This window comes from Saimiri boliviensis, chromosome 19, assembly GCF_048565385.1.
Source record: "Saimiri boliviensis isolate mSaiBol1 chromosome 19, mSaiBol1.pri, whole genome shotgun sequence".
Lineage (NCBI taxonomy): Eukaryota > Metazoa > Chordata > Mammalia > Primates > Cebidae > Saimiri > Saimiri boliviensis.
In genome coordinates this window covers 32586766-32607645 of record NC_133467.1, presented here as the reverse complement: position 1 = coordinate 32607645, position 20880 = coordinate 32586766, and the positions used below count along the sequence as shown (strand labels likewise).

Sequence of the window (20880 nt, the reverse complement as noted above, 5' to 3'; positions counted from 1 at the left end):
GTTCATTGTCACAGCTGGTTCTAACAGTTCCCATCTCCTAGGGGGCGTGTCCCTCTGCTCTAACATTTTTTACCCCATTTTTATTGCTTGTAGCTACCTGCAAGTAATCGTGCCTCATTCCCTCACTAACTGCTTGCCTCAAAAGCATATATACAGTCTTTCTTCCTAACCCAGACTCCTAACCCTAAATTCAGAGCCTGAGGGCTTGATTCTGGTCAGCAATTTACTTGAACTTTTCTTTTTTTTTTTTTTTTTTTTTTTTTTTTTTTTAGACGGAGTTTCGCTCTTGTTACCCAGGCTGGAGTGCAATGGCGCGATCTCGGCTCACCACAACCTCCGTCTCCTGGGTTCAGGCAATTCTCCTGCCTCAGCCTCCTGAGTAGCTGGGATTACAGGCACGTGCCACCATGCCCAGCTAATTTTTTGTATTTTTAGTAGAGACGGGGTTTCACCATGTTGACCAGGTTGGTCTTGATCTCTTGACCTCGTGATCCACCCGCCTCAGCCTTCCAAAGTGCTGGGATTACAGGCTTGAGCCACCGCGCCCGGCTACTTGAACTTTTCATTTCTCATTCATTGAATCAACAATTATGCACTGAACATCTAATAGGATGTATTAGTTTCTGGGAATATAGTAGTTAATAAGACAAAGTTCCAGATGTTGAGCGGCTCTGCCAAGTCATAGAAACAGACATGTAATTTAATAATCGCAATAGCACATGGTGCTAAGTGTTATAATTAAAGCATGTTCAAGATGCTATGGGAGCAGAGGAAAAGCATCTAGCCATGCTCAGGTCATCAGCCCAGAGCTGCAGGACTGCCTTCACTTTCTGCTCTAAGGCCTATTTCTACACTTTTGCCAGCTGTCAGCTCAAATATCCCCTTATCTGTGGGGCTTCCCTGACCAGCATGTTCTCTACCTCTTCCCCATGTTATTTTTTCCCACATGTGGTACTGACCACTATCTGACATACTGTATATGTTATTTGTTTGTCTATTATCTGGCTCTTGCTCCTACAATGTAAGGCACGTGAGGAAAAAGATTTCTGCCTCTTAGCTCACTGCATCCACTTCATCTGACACAGTGCCAGACACAAAGAAAGTGTTCAGAAAATGTTTGTCGAATGCATAAATGAATGCAATGAATGAGTGACTCACAGAAGGCTAAAGAACACCAAAGAGATAGCAATATATAAGAATTAAAAAGATGTAAAGTGTATGAATTTGGTAACTTACTGAGTAAATGAGAGAAAGCTCCCTGCTGGGGGAGAACCCGACAAGCACCAACCCCGGAGAGGCTTTGTGATTTGAGGCTTCGGGTCCTGTGAACGGTGAGTTAAGTGATTAGGCTGGGACGTGGTCTCAATGAGGCGTAGGCACACTGCGGCCCCCGGGGCAGTTCGACAAGTACTCATCCCCCAGCTTTGTTTTACCAAGAAATTTAATCAGAGAGATACCCAACTGGGTGACACAAGACACAGAAGGGAAAGGAGGCAACTGTGCTGAAAAAGGAGGTTTATTAACAGTTTCACAGAGGAAAGTGGGATTTCCAAGCCCTTTCCTCCCTGACCCCTAAGGTACTCATAGCCAGGGTTATGCCATAAGCAGAACACTGGAGGATCCCACTGTAGTGACTGGCCCAAGAGGGGAAAACTCCCACAGTTAACTGACATTTTGAGTTTTCCAATACAAAGACTCAGGCCCTTTCCTGTTAATCCTATAATTAAACTAACTCATAAATAAACCAGGTCCACACAAAAAGAATTCAAGTCACTTTTGTGTGTATATATGTGTGCACATTTCTTTCTTAAATATGAGTAAACAGATATAAATAACATTCAGAAAAGCCTCCAACTTAAAAAACGAAAAACAAAAAGAAATCAGAAGAAGGAACTTAAAACAAGGGCAAAGAAGAAATATATACGGTCATCAGAGAGATAAAAAAAGACATTACATCTACAAAACAAAAAGACAGTGCTAATACTTGTAAAAAATGAACAAATTAACAGAAGAGATTTTATAAATATATTTTCTAAATGTGATATCAGAAACACTTTAAAGCTAATAGAGTGATAAAGTTGAAGAGCTCTTTCCAAAAGTATACCTAGAAAACAAATGGAAAAACAGGAGAGAAAAGATAAGACATATACAGGTTGATTCCAGGATGAATAATAACCAGCTAATAAGCATTTAAACAGGAGTCAATGGAGAAAAAAGAAAGTTATCAAAGAAATATCAAATTTGATGAATGAGACAGAACACACAAAAGCATGTCATTTTGCATTTTTTTCTAGTTTTTTTGTCTTTGTTTTTTAGTAGACTTTATTTTTTTAAAGCAGTTTTAGGTTCACAATAAAACTGAGCTGAAAGTACAGAGATTTCCCATATACCCCTTTCCCTCACACATGCACAGCCTCCTCATTATCAACATTCCCAGCAGGTGGACCCTGCATGGAAACATCATTACCACCCAGTCTCCATAGTTTATGTTAGGGTTCACTTGGCGGTGTACATTCTGTGAGTTTGGACAAATGCATAATGAGTATCCACCCTGACAGTATCATACAGCGTGGTTTCACTGCCCTAAAATCCTTCATGCTCTGTCTAGTCATCTCTCTCTCCCCACAAATTCTGGAAACCACTAATCTTTTTACTGTCTCCATGGTTTTGCTGTTCCCGGGATTTCATATAGCTGAAGTCATACAGTATATAGCCTTTTCAGATTGTCCTCTTTAGTAATATACATTTAAGATTCCTCCACATTTTTTTTTTGTGGCTTGATGGCTCATTTCTTTTTAGCACGAAATAATATTCTATTGTCTGCATATATCTCAGTTTATCCATTCACCTACTGAAGAACATGTTGGTTGCTTCCAAATTTTGGAAATTATGAAGAAACTTTCTATAAGTATCTGTGTGCACATTTTTATGTGGACCTAATTCTTCAACTTTGGGTCAGTATTAAGGAATGCAATTGCTATATTGCATAATAAGAGTATCTTTAGTCTTGTAACAAACCACTGTTTTTTTTTAATTGATTTTTTTTTTTTTTTTTGTAATTTGGGCTTTGGGTTATGTGTGCACATCCTTCATCCTGCCCGATTGTTGCATAGGTACATATATGCCATGGTGGTTTGCTGTTTCCCCGCCCCACTTTACCCCCACCGTTGCTGACATCGGGCATTTCTCCTGGTGTTATCCCTCCCCATCCTCCCTGCCCCTCCACTGTCCCTCCCCTCCCTTCCGCTCCACCCCCGCACCTAGCCCAGTGAGTGTTGTTCCCTTCCCTGTGCCCAAGTGCTCTCATTGTACATCACCCACCTATGAGTGAAAATATGTGGGGTTTGGTTTTCTGTTCTTGTGTCAGTTTGCTGAGAATGATGGTTTCTAGATTCATCCATGTCTCAACAAAGGACATGGACTTGTCGTTTTTTATGGCTGCATAGTATTCCATGGTGTGTATGTGCCACATTTTCTTTGTCCAGTCTATCATTGATGGGCATTTGGTCAAGAAATGTTTACGGGCAAATGAAAAGTATCTAGTAAGTGCTGCATTGAATAGTTTTAAGAGTAAGGAGAAAATATATGACTCTGAAGACTTTTTTATCTTGTCCATAGATTTCTTAAAAAGGTATACTTTAGAAATACATCATATAAAGAATAGTTCAGACTTGTTAAGTGATGCCTCAATTTCAGAACTTTTACAAAGAAATAACAGGTAAAAGCAAACACCTCAATGCAATTAAATCCTAACTTTAAAAAAGTATCCTTTAAATAGTAGTTTCCAAACTTTAACATGCATCAGAATTTCCTGGGAGGAGCTTGTGAAAATACAGATTTTAGACCTCACCCCCAGCATTCCTGACAAGTTCCTGGGTGTTTCTGATGTTGTTAGTCTTGGTGCAACACTTAGAGAACAACTGCTTTAGTACATAATGAGCTCTGGCATCAATGTCCACATGCCTTTGCATTTTCTAATAGCAAATAAACAAAAGAACATTTCTTTTCTTTTTTTTTTTTTTTTTGAGATGGAGTTTCGCTCTTGTTACCCAGGCTGGAGTGCAATGGCACCATCTCGGCTCACCGCAACCTCCACCTCCTGGGTTCAGGCAATTCTCCTGCCTCAGCCTCCTGAGTAGCTGGGATTACAGGCATGTGCCACCATGCCCAGCTAATTTTTTGTATTTTTAGTAGAGACGGGGTTTCACCATGTTGACCAGGATGGTCTCGATCTCTTGACCTCGTGATCCACCCGCCTCGGCCTCCCAAAGTGCTGGGATTACAGGCTTGAGCCACTGTGCCTGGCCCCACAAAAGAACATTTCTGATAGGACTTCAACAAACTTTAAATCTTTAGACTCTTGAAAAGTTCTACTTAAAGGGAATAGAACATCTAACTTATTTATCCTGGCTCAAAATGATTCCTCTGAGTTTAAAGGCCGAGCCACGGGATAGTCTAATACTAGATAATCTATGACTTCACGAAAGCATTTGTTCACAAAATATATAACTATTATGATACAGGGGCCTTGCTTTTTTCTTCTTCATGCATGTTCTCTATAGAAAATTCAGTAAGAAATTATGGCCGGGCGCGGTGGCTCAGGCCTGTAATCCCAGCTCTTTGGGAGGCCGAGGCAGGTAGATCACGAGGTCAAGAGATTGAGATCATCCTGGTCAACATGGTGAAACCCTGTCTCTACTAAAAATACAAAAAATTAGCTGGGCATGGTGGCGCGTGCCTGTAATCCCAGCTACTCAGGAGGCTGAGGCAGGAGAATTGCCTGAACCCAGGAGGCGGAGGTTGCGGTGAGCCGGGATGGTGCCATTGCACTCCAGCCTGGGTAACAAGAGCGAAACTCCGTCTCAAAAAAAAAAAAAAAAAAAAAAAAAAGATGAAGATTTTCCTACTCAGAATGAGAACTCAACTTATGAAAATATGCATAAATGTCACAATGAATCATCATCCTGAAGACTCAGTTTCAGGAACTTCTTCATCAGGGCAACAGTAATATTCCATGAAACATATTTTGCCCTTCTTCATTCTAATAATATGCTATAATGAAAGAAATCCTGTCATTTATGTGAATAGAAACCTTACAAGATAGGACTAATGCCTTTGTAAAGGGTGTCAACAAAGAAATCAGATCCGTTGACCTGGGTCTGATTACAATGAAATGCTTGCATCAAATAAGAATCTTTGGAAGTCAAGTTGCAAAGTTCCTAAATTTCCAAAAGTAGACAACCTGAAATAATGCTTGGCAGGACATATGATGATCTGTAGGACTTCAGTCATCACATCCAGGGAAATGCTTCAGAGCCCCTCTGACTGCAGACAATTTTATTAATAACATTGGTGCTGCTGAAGTCAAAATCCAGAGGCTCCTCAGGCTTTTGAGTATTGATTTTGCATACTGTCACCATTCCGCCTCCTTCCAAAAATAGCATCCAAGGGTCATCATAACCTTGGGAACACATTCAAAGTGCAGTTAAAATCCCTGGCATAGGACTTGATCCAAAAATAAACAGTCTAAAGGACAATTAAGTTAATTTAAAAAGTAACAGACTCTTCCTGTAAACTCTTGAAATACCCCACCCTTTGCAGTGTAGCCTAGATGCTAGAGAGCCCTTTCCAGCCAAGTCCCTGGGGAAGTAAGATCCATCTCCCTGAAAACAGAAGGAAGTGGAGCAGCTCCAACACTCTTAATTTTTTACTTTCAATTTCATTGATTTGGGCTCTAATTTTTTAAAACTTTATTTTCTTAATGCTTACTTTGCAGTTAACTTATTCTTATTTTCCTAGTTTCCTAATATGGGAGCTTAGATGATTGATTTTTAGGTATTTCTTTTTTTTTTCCTAGCCACATGCTTTTAAAATTATAAAACACCAAGAGAGAGAAGACCCTAAAAGCTTACTGAAAAGGAATAGATCATATCCATGGATTAGGAATAAGAATAGAATTGGCATTCTTGACAGCAACACTGGAAGCTAGACGAGAGTGGAGCAATTCCTTTAACATTTGAGAAAAATAATTTTCAGGCTGGTCTTCTATACCTAGCTGATAATTATAATAATTACATGTGCATGTAAGGAAGGAACAAAGCTATTCCAGAATCTCCATGTCTTTGTTTGTTTGGGCCTCTATAACAAAAATACTATAGACTAAGTGGCTTATAAACAATAATTTATACACACATTTATTTCTCACAGTTCTTGAGGCTGGGAAGTCCAAGATCAAGGTACCAGCATGTTCAGCATCTGGTGAGGACTTTCTTCCTGGTTCACAGACAGCCATCTTTTTCTCTTTTCTGTGCTTTTCTTTCTCTCTCTCTCTCTTTTTTTTTTTTTTTTTTAGAGGCAAGGTCTTGCCATGTTGCCAAAGCTGGGCTCTAACTCCTAGACAGCGAGCGTGCACTACCACATGTAGCAAGATGATGACTTTTTGCTGGGTTGACACATGGCAGAAGAGATGAAAGAACTCTCTGGGCACTATCCTAGATAGTATAAGACCACTAATCCTATCCATGAAGGCTGTGCCCTCATGATTTAATCACCTCCCCCCAAAGCCCCACCTCCTAATATCATTACATTAGGGGTTAGGATTTTAACATAGAATTTTTAGGGTGACATTCAGTCCACAAGGATGATGTCACCCCAGGATAAGGGTGACCAGAAGCCCTTAAACCTTGACTTATACATAGCTAGACTGAAACTTGATCAAAGCCAGGGGACAGAAAGCTCAAGAAAGAATATTTCCTAAGGAAAAACGTTTGTGAGATATATGTGTATGTGTTGCAGAGAAATTACCTGAATTTATTTTGAGAGAAATTTTACTATTTTGGATGTTTTAAAAGAATTAGCAATAAGCACATCAAGATTGAAATATATATCTATATATGTATATATATAGATATATATTTATATTTATTTATTTATTTTAAGACGGGGTTTCACCATGTTAGTCAGGCTGGTCTTGGACTCCCAACCTCAGGTGATCCACCCACCTTGGCCTCCAAAGTGCTTGGATTACAAGCATGAGCCACCACACCTGGCCTGAACAAAATATTAAAGATGTGTCCTTAGCTTCAGAAAAAAATAAAGATGCATAAAGAAGGAATTTAAACTACTATATGGCTTAACTATTCGTTTTATTTAGCTAGTTATGGTAACATAAAACACCAATCAGTGATTTAATCAACAATTGTGAAATGACTATATTGGGAAAGTGGGAAGAGAGATGACTTACATGTATTTGTAAGATGCAGGGTTCCAAAAATGTAAGAAAAGAGGTATAAGAAAACTAAATTTGTATCTTCGATTGCAGCAAATCAATAGATAATGGAGTGGCTAAAATTGAAACCTAGGATTATAACATATTATTATGAAAGGTTAAAAAATGTTGCCTCAAGTGAGTGGGAATTGGGAGCAGGAAGGTATGAGGCAGGGGACTATTCTTTTTTTTTTTTTTTTGAGACGGAGTTTCGCTCTTGTTACCCAGGCTGGAGTGCAATGGCACGATCTTGGCTCACGGCAACCTCCGCCTCCTGGGCTCAGGCAATTCTCCTGCCTCAGCCTCCTGAGTAGCTGGGATTACAGGCAGGCGCCACCTTGCCCAGCTAATTTTTTGTATTTTTAGTAGATACGGGGTTTCACTATGTTGACCAGGATGGTCTCGATCTCTTGACCTCGTGATCCACCCGCCTCAGCCTCCCAAAGTGCTGGGATTACAGGCTTGAGCCACCGCGACTGGCGCGGGACTATTCTTTATTATCATCCTTGTAATATTATTGACTTTTAATCAACAGTAATATATTACTTTAATGAAAATAAATTTAAAACATAAATAGCTCTACTAAGTGCTCACTAAAGCATCTTCCTATTCTGTCATCCTAAGGATCTATATTCTATACCATTAATCCAGATATGACCTATTATAAAATATAATAATATTTCAGAAATAGAATTCATTACTTCCAGCTAAGGGAATTTGAAAAGATCCAATTAGAGAAAAACAACAGCACTTGGACTAGTCTTTTTTTTTTTTTTTTTTGAGACGGAGTTTCGCTCTTGTTACCCAGGCTGGAGTGCAATGGCGCGATCTCGGCTCACCGCAACCTCCGCCTCCTGGGCTCAGGCAATTCTCCTGCCTCAGCCTCCTAAGTAGCTGGGATTACAGGCACGCGCCACCACGCCCAGCTAGTTTTTTGTATTTTTAGTAGAGACGGGGTTTCACCATGTTGACCAGGATGGTCTCGATCTCTTGACCTCGTGATCCATCCGCCTCAGGACTAGTCTTATTAGAAGGAATATGAGTTTTGATATGTGGAAGTACAAAAAGAGGAATTCTAGGCCAATGGAATTGAGTGGTCAATAATTATGGACCATCTATATATAACCAATTCTTGATGCATTCTCTGGAGTCCCTGATGGCCTCTGGCACAGAGAGCTAACTTTTACCACTCAGCCAGTAAGCCAGTAAGTGAGAGATCTTTTTCACAGGTTATCTCATGAAACCCTACCACTCTATGTGGTAAATATATTAACTATACCCCATAAGTGAGGGAACAGAATTTTAAGAGGTTAAGTCATTTGCTCAAGGGTACCCTGTTAGTATGTGGTAGAGTAAAAATTTAAGCACAATTTTCTAAAATTCCAATCTCTTTCCATCACTCTGCCCTGCTTTTTTGGAATATTTGTACATGATTTATATATTCTGTGTAATGTGATCACATGAAACCCTGGAGAGGCAGGGCCTGCCCTCCTCCGAGCCCACCTATTCCTGTTTCTTGTTCACCATGTCCTTCCCTTCTCCTTTCACACAGCTTAAAACACAGCTAGACTTTCTATCGGAGAGAAAGCAACAAGTTCAATTGCTTGAGATTCCTACTGCAAACAACATAAGCTACCCTTGCTAGTTTAAATAGACAGGAACGTTATTAAAAATATTAAACCCAGACCAGGCACAGTGGCTCATGCCTGTAATCCCAGCACTTTGGGAGACCAAGATGGGGGAGATTGCTTGAAGCCAGGAGTTCAAGGCTGTTTGAGCCACAAACAGTGACCTTGTCTCTACAAAAAAATTAAAAATTATCAGGGCATGGTGACACGCACCTGTAATCCCAATTATTTGGGAGGTTGAGGCAGGAGGATCACTTGATTGTCTAGGAGTTTGAGCCTGCAGTGAGCTATGATCACACCACCACACTCCAGCCTGAGTGACAGTAAAATCCTCTCTGAAATACACACACACACACACACACACACACACACACACACACACCCCTTCCTCAGAGATCAATGGAGAGTCTGAAGGACTGAAGGAACAAAGTCAAGGCTAAACTCAGAAAAAAGGAAAAACAAAAATGTATTTCTCCCTCCACCCACATACATACACACCAAACCAGGCAACAAAACTATTCTGAGTAAGTTCACTGCTTTCTGCTCCCTAAACATATAATGCCAAGACCTGACTACACTGCAATTGCTAAATCTACAGTACAAATGCCACTTCCGTATGTATGTTGCAATTGCTGCTATCGCCTAAAATCCTGACATCTCTGAAGTCAGCTGCATCAGCAAGATGGAAACTCCATGGAGAGCCATGTTCTCAAGTTGATAACTTCTAAATCAAGCCTCCCTAGGAAGCATCTGATAGGGCAAGCCTAGGTCACCTGTGTCCATGTGGGCTCCAAGAAAAAAAACTGAGAATTTGACCTCTGTCTTCTGAGTTGGGGATGTGAGAATTATTACATGTGAATTATTTAAAAGATTCTGAAAAGACACACATAAGACACATGGGCACTGAAAACTCATTCAAGAGAGATGAGGATTCCAGAATTACTCCCAGATTTCTGGCTCAGGAAAACAGGTGAATGATGGTGTCATTAGGGAGACAGGGAGCACCAAGGAGGAGTACCTCAACGTAAATGAGGAAAATGTGGGTTTAGTGCTGGAGGTGTGGCATTTGAGGTGCCCATAAGATACGTAAATGGAGATGTTTAATTGAATCTATGAGCCTGGAGCTTATAGATCTGGTCAGAACTCCAGATACTAACGTGGACAGCATCCAAATACAAATAAATGGCAGCTGATGCTGCAGAAGAGGGTGATACTGTCAGGAGAGGTCATCATGACTGAGAAGGGGGCAGGCCTCCAAGCTTCGTAGAGATCAGACAGCAAGTGGTTGGGCTAAAGAGGAAGAATTAACAGGGAAGACTTCCAAAGAAAGGTCAGAGCAGTAGAGAAAAGAAGCCAGACCTGGTAGAGTGCTGGAAGGCAAGGCAAAGAGTATTTCATGGAAGATGGCATTCAGTGATGTAGTGTGTACTTGAGTACTGCTAAGAGAGCAGATCATAAATGTTCTTCATATGTACACACACATGCACACAGACACGCACACGTGTGCACACACACGCACAGATGCACACGCGCACAGATGCACATATACACTTTATGTGAGGTGGCAGACATGTTTATTCACTTGATTACAGGATCATTCCACGATGTATACAAATATCAAAACATCACATTGTATACTATAAGTATACACAATTTTTATTTCTTGATTACACCTTAATAAAGCTGGTGGTGGAGTGTGAGGGGAAAGAAGAATAGGGTTCAGATCTAGCAAATCCTGTTTCAGGTCTAGGAAACATCCAACAGATAATTACTGGCTTCCATCTGATTTTACCCATCATTCTATGATGTTTTGTAGCAGAAGCGGCTGCGGGAAACGGATCTCTCGGACACTGAATACAGGAGGAAGGAGGGTTTATTTGGCTGGGAGCAAGGTGGCATAGTTGTCTAACAGCCAAGCTCCCCTAACAAAGGAAGGTTCTACCTTTCTATAGGCTTACACTTCAGATGTTATATGTGGAAGAATCTTAGGTTTATAGCTTAACATATGAAAACGGTCTCAGTTTACAGTCCCAGGAATTACATATGAAAAGGTTTCAGTTTTCCGTCTTAGGAATGAAAAGGGGAAGTTGATCTGAGATGCCTGGGTTTCCCTCTTCAGTTTAATTTGGTTTGCTCTACTTATATTTGATCTCAACGTACTGAAACAGAGAGTAGGTAAAAAGGCAATAAGGGTCAGGCAATAATATTAGTAAAAGTCAGAGAATAGATCCTAAAGCTCTTCCAGCTTCTGAACCAATCATCTCTGTCCTCACTGTCAGTGTCTCTCCTCTTTCCACCTCGTGACCATGGATGCTTTGTCTGTGACATGAGCCTGTCTGTATCCTCCTGTTGGCCAGCTCATCAGAGAGCTCTGGGGCCAGGCCTTTCCTGGCCTCCCTCTGCCCACATACACTCACCCTCTACTCCATCCTCCTCCCCCATCTGGCTAATTCCTACTCATCCCCAGGTCCCTCTTTATATCTCACTTCCCCCAAAATTTATTTCTAATCCTCCAAGCTCAAGTCTGAGTTAAGCGCTCCTGTTGTTTATTTTTCCATCATCTCCAGTACTTTCCATCACAGCAATAAAGTGCAGAGAAGTAAACTCACAGGCTTGGACACTATGCCTGTGCAAATTAAAATCCCTGCTCCGCTAGCTTGTGTGACCTTGAGCAAGTCTCTTAATCTATTGAAGGTTGACAGTCACTAATCCTAGAAAGTATTGTGAAAATTAAGAGTTCCCACATTTAAAACACTAAGCAAAATAACTCAAAGTACTTTCTCATCCTTACTTCCTTTTTTTTTTTTTGAGACGGAGTTTCACTCTTGTTACCCAGGCTGGAGTGCAATGGCGCAATCTCGGCTCACCGCAACCTCCGCCTCCTGGGTTCAGGCAATTCTCCTGCCTCAGCCTCCTGAGTAGCTGGGATTATAGGCAAGCGCCACCATGCCCAGCTAATTTTTTGTATTTTTAGTAGAGACGGGGTTTCACCATGTTGACCAGGATGGTCTCGATCTCTTGACCTCATGATCCACCCGCCTCGGCCTCCCAAAGTGCTGGGATTACAGGCTTGAGCCACCGCGCCCGGCTCTTACTTCCCTTTTACTGTTACTGGAACTGCAACTCTCCCACTGACCTAGGCTCCTAACCCAATAGTCTCCTCCTTCCCTTTTCCTTGACCCCTACACTGCACAATGTCCTTTATATTGACAATACTAGTGACAGGGCTGAGTCAGGTAGGGATGATGGCAGTCAGGCGAGGTTGCAGTAAAAAATAAAAATCGCCATCATGGCTGAGACTAAGTTAACCTTTAAACGTCAGTGGAAGGAATCATACCTGGCTGAACTATGGGAGGATACCTGAAGACAAGAACGGGGTGGGGGGGGGGGTGGATCAGGAGGATGATTTTGCTATTTTTAGCCCAACATTTATAGTAATCATTTATTAATAAATTCTTAATAATAATCTATGATTCCATGCCAGGCTTTTCCTTTATTCTGGCAAGTCTATTTTTTTTAAAATGTAATAATGATGAGCAGCAGAGTTTGGTGGATTTCTGCATTGCCAGAGTGATCCTCTGATCCCTAAGGTTTTTTTGCATAATGAAAACATTTTCAGTTTATTCTCACTTCTTTCCTGTTTCTCATTTAACCAAGTAGATGAAGGGAAATGACAAAATGGTGGGAAGATTTCATGCAACTGGCGGTAAGTTGGGCCTCTAATTGGAACATCGGGCGAACAGAAAAAGGGGAAGAGGCATAGGATGATTTTGATGTTACCAGGCTGTTTGAGGTCTGGGGGTGCCTGAACTGCCTCTGGAAAAGGGCTTGAGGTATGTGACTGTGAGATGTGGGACACAAAAGTTGTGTCTCTGACGTTTGGATCCTACATCTTCCTGATCATGTGGCTGAGATGTTTTTTCAATGAAAGAACGTGCCTTAGAACCATGAGAGGAAGGAGTGCCAGGATTCAGGAGCTGCATATGTCAGCTGGGCTGGGTGTCTGCTGCTTCATAGTGTCAAGGGCATGACCTACGGCTTCAGTCTTGTTTTCCCAGATCAATATCAAAATATATGCCTCCGTGGAGGCAAATGATGTTCCTCCACAAGCCCCAGCTTCGATGAAACTGCAGTGTCTAAATAACTGCAGCTTTTTCTTTCTATGTATTGATGGCTGATACAATCTAAATACTTGTCTCCTGCAAAACTCTTGTTGAAAGGTGGTAATATTGAGAGGTGGGGTCTTTAAGAGGTGATGGGTCATGAGGACTCTGCTTTCATGAATGGATTAATGACTTAAATGGACTAATGGTTTATGATGGGAGTAGGGCTTATGGCTTTAAAAAAAAAGGAAGAGAGACCTAAGCTGCCTCACTAAGCTGCCTCTCCACGGGATGCTCTGTGCTGCCTCAGGACTCTGCAGAGTCCCCATAAGCAAGAAGGCCCTCACCAGATGAGATCCTCAACCTTGCACTTCTCAGCCTCCAGAACTGTAAAAAATAAATTTTCTTTCTTTATAAATTACCCAGTTTCAGGCACTCTGTTATAGGCAACACAATGACTAAGAGCAGCCATGTTCACAGGTATCTCCATTTTCACACTTTACCTTAGTTCATCACTAAACCCATTACATCTTACTTCCCTCCTTTGTCCTTTATTCAAAGAAAACTGACTAGTTTCTTAAGAAAACTTGGTTAAGGACTGTCATTTGTATGAGATGGGAAAGGTGTTCGCAGCCTGGGAGACCATTTCTGGCATGAGAGACCAGCTATGAGCCTCTGACCTAGGTGCTTACAAGCATTTATTTCAATTTAATATTCCTAACAATCCTGTAAAGTGAGTACTATTATTTTTTATAGATGAGAAAATAGAGGCAAGGTGTTGTGTGAACGGACCAAGGTCATACAATAGTGAAAGGTAGAAATGGGATTTGGATTTAACCTTGTGTCACCAAAGCACATCCTCTTAAACGCTACCAAACACTGCCTCCTGGTGGAAAAATGAAGAAGTTCATGTTTATGAAGTTTATTTTGTTTATGAGAAGTTTGTTTATGAAGTTCATTTTGTTTATGAGAAGTTCATTTTGTTGATGAAGAAGTTTAACCTGGTGGCAAAATGAAGAAGTCTAGCTCCATAACCAAGGTGTATCAGGAAATAGAAGCATAGGAGGTGTATATAAATCATGTGGCTTGCTTAAAGAAACCCCTATGCTGGATTGTTTGTTCAGCCCCCTTACCTATGGGCTCACCTGCTTAGTTTCACTATCTGGCTCTACATTAAAAAATTACTTTCCTAGTTTTACTCTTTTACTCTCAGGATAGCTGAATGCAAAACAAAATAAAACACAGGATCACTCTGCTTAGTTCTTTAAATTATGTGCCAGTCCAAACAAAAATGGCCACTCAAAACATTTATCTTGAGTCCCAGAATCACACGATCACAAGAATATACACATGGTTTCCTACATCAGTTATTCTTTCCATAAATCACTGCTCTTTCATCTCTCCCCTACTGATGCTATTGGTCTTTAGTTCAGTAACTATTTATTTTTAGTAACTGAACTGAAGGCAGTTACCATTTAGATCCCTCAACCTGACAACCAAAGTGCCTATTCTCTCAGCTGCTAGAAGTGTTAGAGCTGACACCCGAGTCTGTGCTCCAGGACTGCCCTCTGCTGAAGGGAACTGCCTTCCCCAAGGTTGCATCCCTCCATGGAGAAAGCCTGAAGCCAAGGATTGGTCTATGAGGAGGTTCAAGGTCACAGCCTCCTTGTCTCACTTAGGCATACTAGAGGCCATCCCAGTTCTAGGATTCCCAAGGGGGTTGGCTGCAGCCCTCATTACAATCTAACATTCCTCTCTGCCCAACCCAGTTTCCTCCTTTCCTTTATAGGGTTTCACAAGAGCACCCTCTAATATGCTTACTGCACGAAAATCTAACAGTCTATTTCTTGGGGACCCAACATAAGACAACATTCAACTCTTCAGTCATATTCACAAATACTGTCTCTTTAAATAAAGTGCAGGAATGCAGTGTAAAGATACATACACCAGAAAAAGATATGAGTATAAAGTGCAAAAATATACCGGAAGGTAAAAATAATTACATGGATTTAAAGTCTATGAATCAGTTTCTCTCGCCTGCTGCTAGAAAGTGTGTGATTGCTTCACATTTCATAATTTCGTCATCGTCACTGTCATCGTGCCACTAAAATTCCATGCCTTTCAATTTTGTTTTTGTTATCTCTGAATAAAAATACTTAATTAAATGCCTTCTATGGCCAGTTCAGACCAAGTCCAGAACTTAAGATGAAAACTCTTACTATCTTTCTTACAAGGTTGTATTTGGGAGGTTATTCATTTGTCTTTTTGTTTTTACCATGAGCCGTTTGTCTGGTCTCCTGATATGGAACTGGAGGTAGCTGGAGACAGATCCCTTTGTCAGAGTCAGCATCAAACATGTTTAAGACATGTTTTGCCTCTAGGAAACCATCAGGGAAATAATTTTTGATCGCTCTTTGAGTTAAAATTCTCTTTTATACTGATGCTAAAAACTTCCCCTAAGCAACCACTACCACATTAGCATCAAGTGTCTGAGTTTCAAAGATTCAAGCTCAAATGGCTCCCTTGTGTTGCTGTGTTACTCAGAAAGCAGAATACCAGGAGAAATGATCATTTCTTCATCCTCAGTAACTTCCTATTGACCTCCCTTTCCTTTCAGCCTCTTATTGAAATGGAAACATCAGAATGAAGGGGGTAGGCTGTATGTGGGAAAGATGAATCACCATTAAATGAGAAACGTCAATCCTAATGCTGAACTTGTAGAAATTGGTTTGCATGGTCCTGAGAATGGTAAAAATTGTGATTTTTTTTAAAAAAAATTTAAGATGCAGAAGGAAGAGAATTCTTTGTGTGTGTGTGTGTGTGTGTGTGTGTGTGTGTGTGTGTGTGTTTTGAGATGGAGTTTCGAACTGTCACCTGGGCTGGAGTGCAATGGGGTAATCTCAGCTCACTGCAACCTCTGTCTCCTGGGTTCATGCTATTCTCTTGCTTCAGCCTCCTGAGGAGCTGGGATTACAGGGGCATACCACCACACCTGGCTAATTTTTTGTATTTTTAGTAGAGACAGGTTTTAACTATATTGGCTAGACTGGTCTCGAACCCCTGACCTTGTGATCTGCCCACCTCTGGCCTTCCAAAGTGCTGGGATTACAGGCGTGAACACCCCGCCTGGTCCATTCTTGGTCTTATAAGTGTAGAAGACATAAAAGTTTGTCTTCTATCCTATTAATACCTTAAAGCCACGTGTGGCATTATAACCACTGAAAAAATGCTGGGTAGAGTTAGTCCACAATGACATACTTGTCAAGACGTGCTTTGTCAGGCTCCGCCTTTCCCTTTACTTATTCTAGGCCAGGCGTCCCCAAACTACGGCCCCCTGAGGCCATTTATCTGGCCCCCCGCCGCACTTCAGGAAGGGGCACCTCTTTCACTGGTGGTCAGTGAGAGGAGCACAGTATGTGGCAGCCCTCCAACGGTCTGAGGGACAGTGAACTGGCCCCCTGAGTAAAAAGTTTTGGGACGCCTGTTCTAGGCTGAGACCCTTTTGATTACTGTTATCGGTGAAGAGGAGGAAAAATTCCTCTGATTTCTGAAGATTCACAAGTTGTAAGACTATCTTATATGCTTGAGGATGGCCAGCATGTAGCTGATGACAATGAATTAAATCTATACTTATAAAGTACAATCCTTACATTATCCTGATCATCTCTGTGTTGAGAGCAATCTGCAGGATGGGATGAATCAAGGCAGCCAGCTGAAGTCCTGCCCTTTGGATCCCCTCGTGGGAAGGTATTTGGAGAGTAACTCGGGGCTGATGTGTAAAAGGAGTGCTAACAAATGATATGAATGTATGTGTGTGCACTGACACACCAGCAATTGCTAAAGCGAAAGAGGTGGCTTCGTCCCTCTCTGTTGAAAAGGGCCTACTTAGAATGTAAACACTTAAACTGCTGTCACCTATAAAAATATTCTAGCATGAAAGGGGCCTCAAGGAGACATAGAATAGAAAGTAAATGGTAGCAGTGTAGGAGGAAGCAGAGGGTGATTGTCCAAGGACACACACACCCTAAACATAGCCCTATTTCTAATGCTCAAATTAAGGAAGAAAACAATGAAGTGAAATCCTTAGATGAGTCATCTTATCATGAATTAAACATTATTGAAAAAGGAGGGCAATTATATATAACCTAATGATTCTAGCTCCTGATATTTATTGTAAGAAGCAAACATATAAACTCATTTAAATAAATGACTATTCATAATTTTAACAGTCAAACATGAAAATATTATCTGAACATGCAAAACTAAGAGACTAACCACCAAAATGACTCAGGAAATGATTCACCATGTTGCATAAGCTGAAAACAATTAAGTTACTACATAATATGTAGAAGATGACCCAAATTTTATAAATATATATGCAGCAGAAGTTTGTAATAGCAGATAACAATTTTAGCCCTAACTATGCATAAGTTAAACTCCAAAAACATACTCTGCAATTACCCAGAATAGAGACTGGCCCCTCTTCTGGACCCAGACCCACATTATCATACTGAAGAATGTTAAAGCCTATTTTCTGGGGAAAAGGAAGAATATGGTGAAGGGTGAGGTGGGAGAAGCGGGGAAGCAGAGGCAATCCCATGTCAGGAAGTAGAGAAGGAAGTGAACCTCTAGGCCTAGCCACAACCCTAGGAATAGGAACAATTGTACTCATGTTTGCATAGAGAAACCAAGATGCAGAGGGAAGAGGGTAGGTTAATTGCCTGAGGTTACAAAGGTGTAAGTAGAGGAGTCAAAATTTGATCCCAGAGGCTGGGCGCAGTGGCTCACACCTGTAATTCTAGCACTTTGGGAGGCTGAGGTGAGCGGATCACTTGACGTCAGGAGTTCGAAACCAGCCTGGCCAACATGATGAAACCTTATCTCCATTAAAAATACAAAAAAAAAAAAAAAAAGCTGGATGTGGTGGTGGGCACCTGTAACCCCAGCTACTTGGGAGGCTGAGGCAGGAGAATTGCTTGAACCTGGGAGGCGGAGGTTGCAGTGAGCAGAGATCGTGCCACTGCATTCCAGCCTTGGCAACAGAGTGAGACTCTCTAAAAAAAAAAAAATCGATCCTAGAAAATTTATTTCCAGAGGCTGAAATCTTAACTTCATACCAATCTGATTTGCATAAATAAAATACTGAAACCACATTAACCCACACAAATACACAAACACACACAACTTCTTGACACTTACTAATGGAAAAGAAGCATTAGTGACAGCATATATATAATTCTACAAGATCTAGCGTGATACTTCAATTTCCTTTCCCAGCTATATGACATTAAAAGGCATCTGAATTTCCTGAGGGTCAGTGCACTGACATAGCCAGAACACATTGAATTCTGGGAGAAAAATTGGATTTAATATTTGCTACAGATTAACAAATAGGAAATCTTACTGCTGGTAGCATAGGGAGATGCAACTTGTTTGGAACATAATGCTGTATTATCTATTAATTTTGAAGATACATACATCGATCGTATGACCAAGCACTCCTAGTCCCGGGGAAACTTTTAGCAGCACTGTTAAACCCAAAAAAGGGGATCTCTGTCAAAGGGACAAATAAATTCTGGCATATTCATGGATTCTCATGTGCTGGAATATATTACAGCTGTGAAAATGAATGGCATTTATGGACATAAATGAAGATCAGTAAGTTACAGAAGAATGTATATAACATAATTTATTTAAATCACAAAAATGTATAAAAAATATATTGTTCATTGGTATAAAACTTAAAAACAGAGATAATAAGACACAAAATTCAGTCATTACTTCAGGGGATTGGAAAGTGGCTAGAACCAGAGGACACACAGGAGCTTCAGAAATAATGATAGCCTTCTATGAGGTTGGTGCAAACGTAATTGCAGCTTTTGCCATTTAGAAGTGATGGCAAGCACCACAACTACATGTGCACCAACTTAATACTAATATTTCATAAATTGGGTGGTAGGTACATAGTTAATTGTTGAGCTGCTATACTTTTACACCTTAACCATGTGCTGAAATGTATTCTGTATGCTGTAGTCAAAAATTTTAAGAAATCAAATGTTCTCACTCAATTTTTTTTTTAAAGTATTGGTAACTTGACATACCGTAAAACTTTTTTGCAATGATTGATGAAAATTTAAATTTTAAAAATCAATTTTCCAAAGTTGAGGATGTCATTTTACCTGTTTGCTTTGTAGAGCTAATTTATTTGGGGCCAATTATTCTTGGTCTAGGCTGCTTAGTTTGAGATGAAGTTTCACTCTTGTTACCCAGGCTGGAGTGCAATGGCTCGACCTCAGCTCACCACAACCTCTGCTTCCTGGGTTCAGTCAATTCTCCTGCCTCAGCCTCCCAAGTGGCTGGGACTATAGGCTGCGCCACCATGCCCAGCTAGTTTTTGTATTTTTAGTAGAGATGGGGTTTCACCATGTTGACCAGGATGGTCTCGATCACTTGACCTCGTGATCCACCTGCCTCGGCCTACCGAAGTGCTGGGATTATAGGCATGAGCCACCGAGCCCGGCCTAGCCCATTAGCCCATTTCTTTTTGTCTTTGTTACAAAAGCAATTTAAATCATTACTGGAAAAAAAAAATCAGAAAATGTGGCCAAAAAAAAGCAGACAAAGAACAACACTCATAATCCCACCATCCAGAGAGGGCGGCACTACGGGCATTAACTCTTCTGCAGAAATCCCTTGAGATCATTTCCATTGCTCTCTGCAAATTAATAGAATTATGGGGAGTACTTACTTTGGTTGTACATGCTGTATAATCAAGCATTACGGTCAGTCTAAGTGAAAGGGAAGAAAACGTTTAAATCTATCCCTTCTTTCTTTTTCTCTATATCCGAAGGGATTTGTGAAATGATTCAGCCGTTTCCCCAAGGCAGGAAAAAAATAAAGCATGGATAGAGAATAGTTTTTGTTATAAATGTCAACTTGGATCAATTTGGTAGTGGTTACATGAGCTGTGTTTTGAGACACTTTGCGAAAATGTACCTGAGCTACGAATTCTCAATACCGAGGGCTCAGGAAGAGAAAGGTGAAGTAAGAGCACCGGGGCCTTGTGTCTGCCACCCTGGCCTACAGGCCCTCTGCTTCTGTGACAGCCCCCTCTGTTACTTCTGTTTCCCCAGCTACATGCTCAAGAACGCTCTCTGCTACGTTCTGCACCTTTTTCTTGGTCTTCCTCCTTTGCTGAAAGATACCTAGTTTACTCTGTCTGATATAGAAAATGTATATGCAAGTTAAGAATTTTAAGGTACCATGCTTGCCTTGAAGTGAAAGAAAAAAAAATACTCTTAAAATATTATAATGGGTGCTTGGAAATCTGTAGTGGTCAGAAGCATTTAACATTTTGGTCTCACAATTGGCAATATCGTACATTATATACTATCCAGAATTCCCTAAGAGGGTAAGACCACTGAAAAGAACTGCATCAAAATTTCAATTCAATGCTTTATACTGGTGACTATGGATGTTCATTTTCACATCAGGTTATTATGGAGGAAGCAGGGACCAAATTGAGAAGAAATTGCAGAGTATGGAATTAGACTAGGTTCTCATATATAAAATCTCAATAAAATTTGAGACATCAGCCAGGCGCGGTGGCTCAAGCATCCCAGCACTTTGAGAGGCCGAGGCGGGTGGATCACGAGGTCAAGAGATCGAGACCATCCTGGTCAACATGGTGAAACCCCGTCTCTACTAAAAATACAAAAAATTAGCTGGGCATGGTGGCACGTGCCTGTAATCCCAGCTACTCGGGAGGCTGAGGCAGGAGAATTGCCTGAACCCAGGAGGCAGAGGTTGTGGTGAGCCGAGATCGCGCCATTGCACTCCAGCCTGGGTAACAAGAGCGAAACTCGGTCTCAAAAAAAAAAAA

General features: G+C 41.0%; 1 pseudogene; it reads right to left on the bottom strand.

The window, feature by feature from the left end:
• Positions 1–4959: 4959 nt before the first annotated feature.
• LOC101044988 (cell cycle checkpoint protein RAD1 pseudogene) lies at positions 4960–6126 on the bottom strand (annotated as a pseudogene).
• Positions 6127–20880: the final 14754 nt, after the last annotated feature.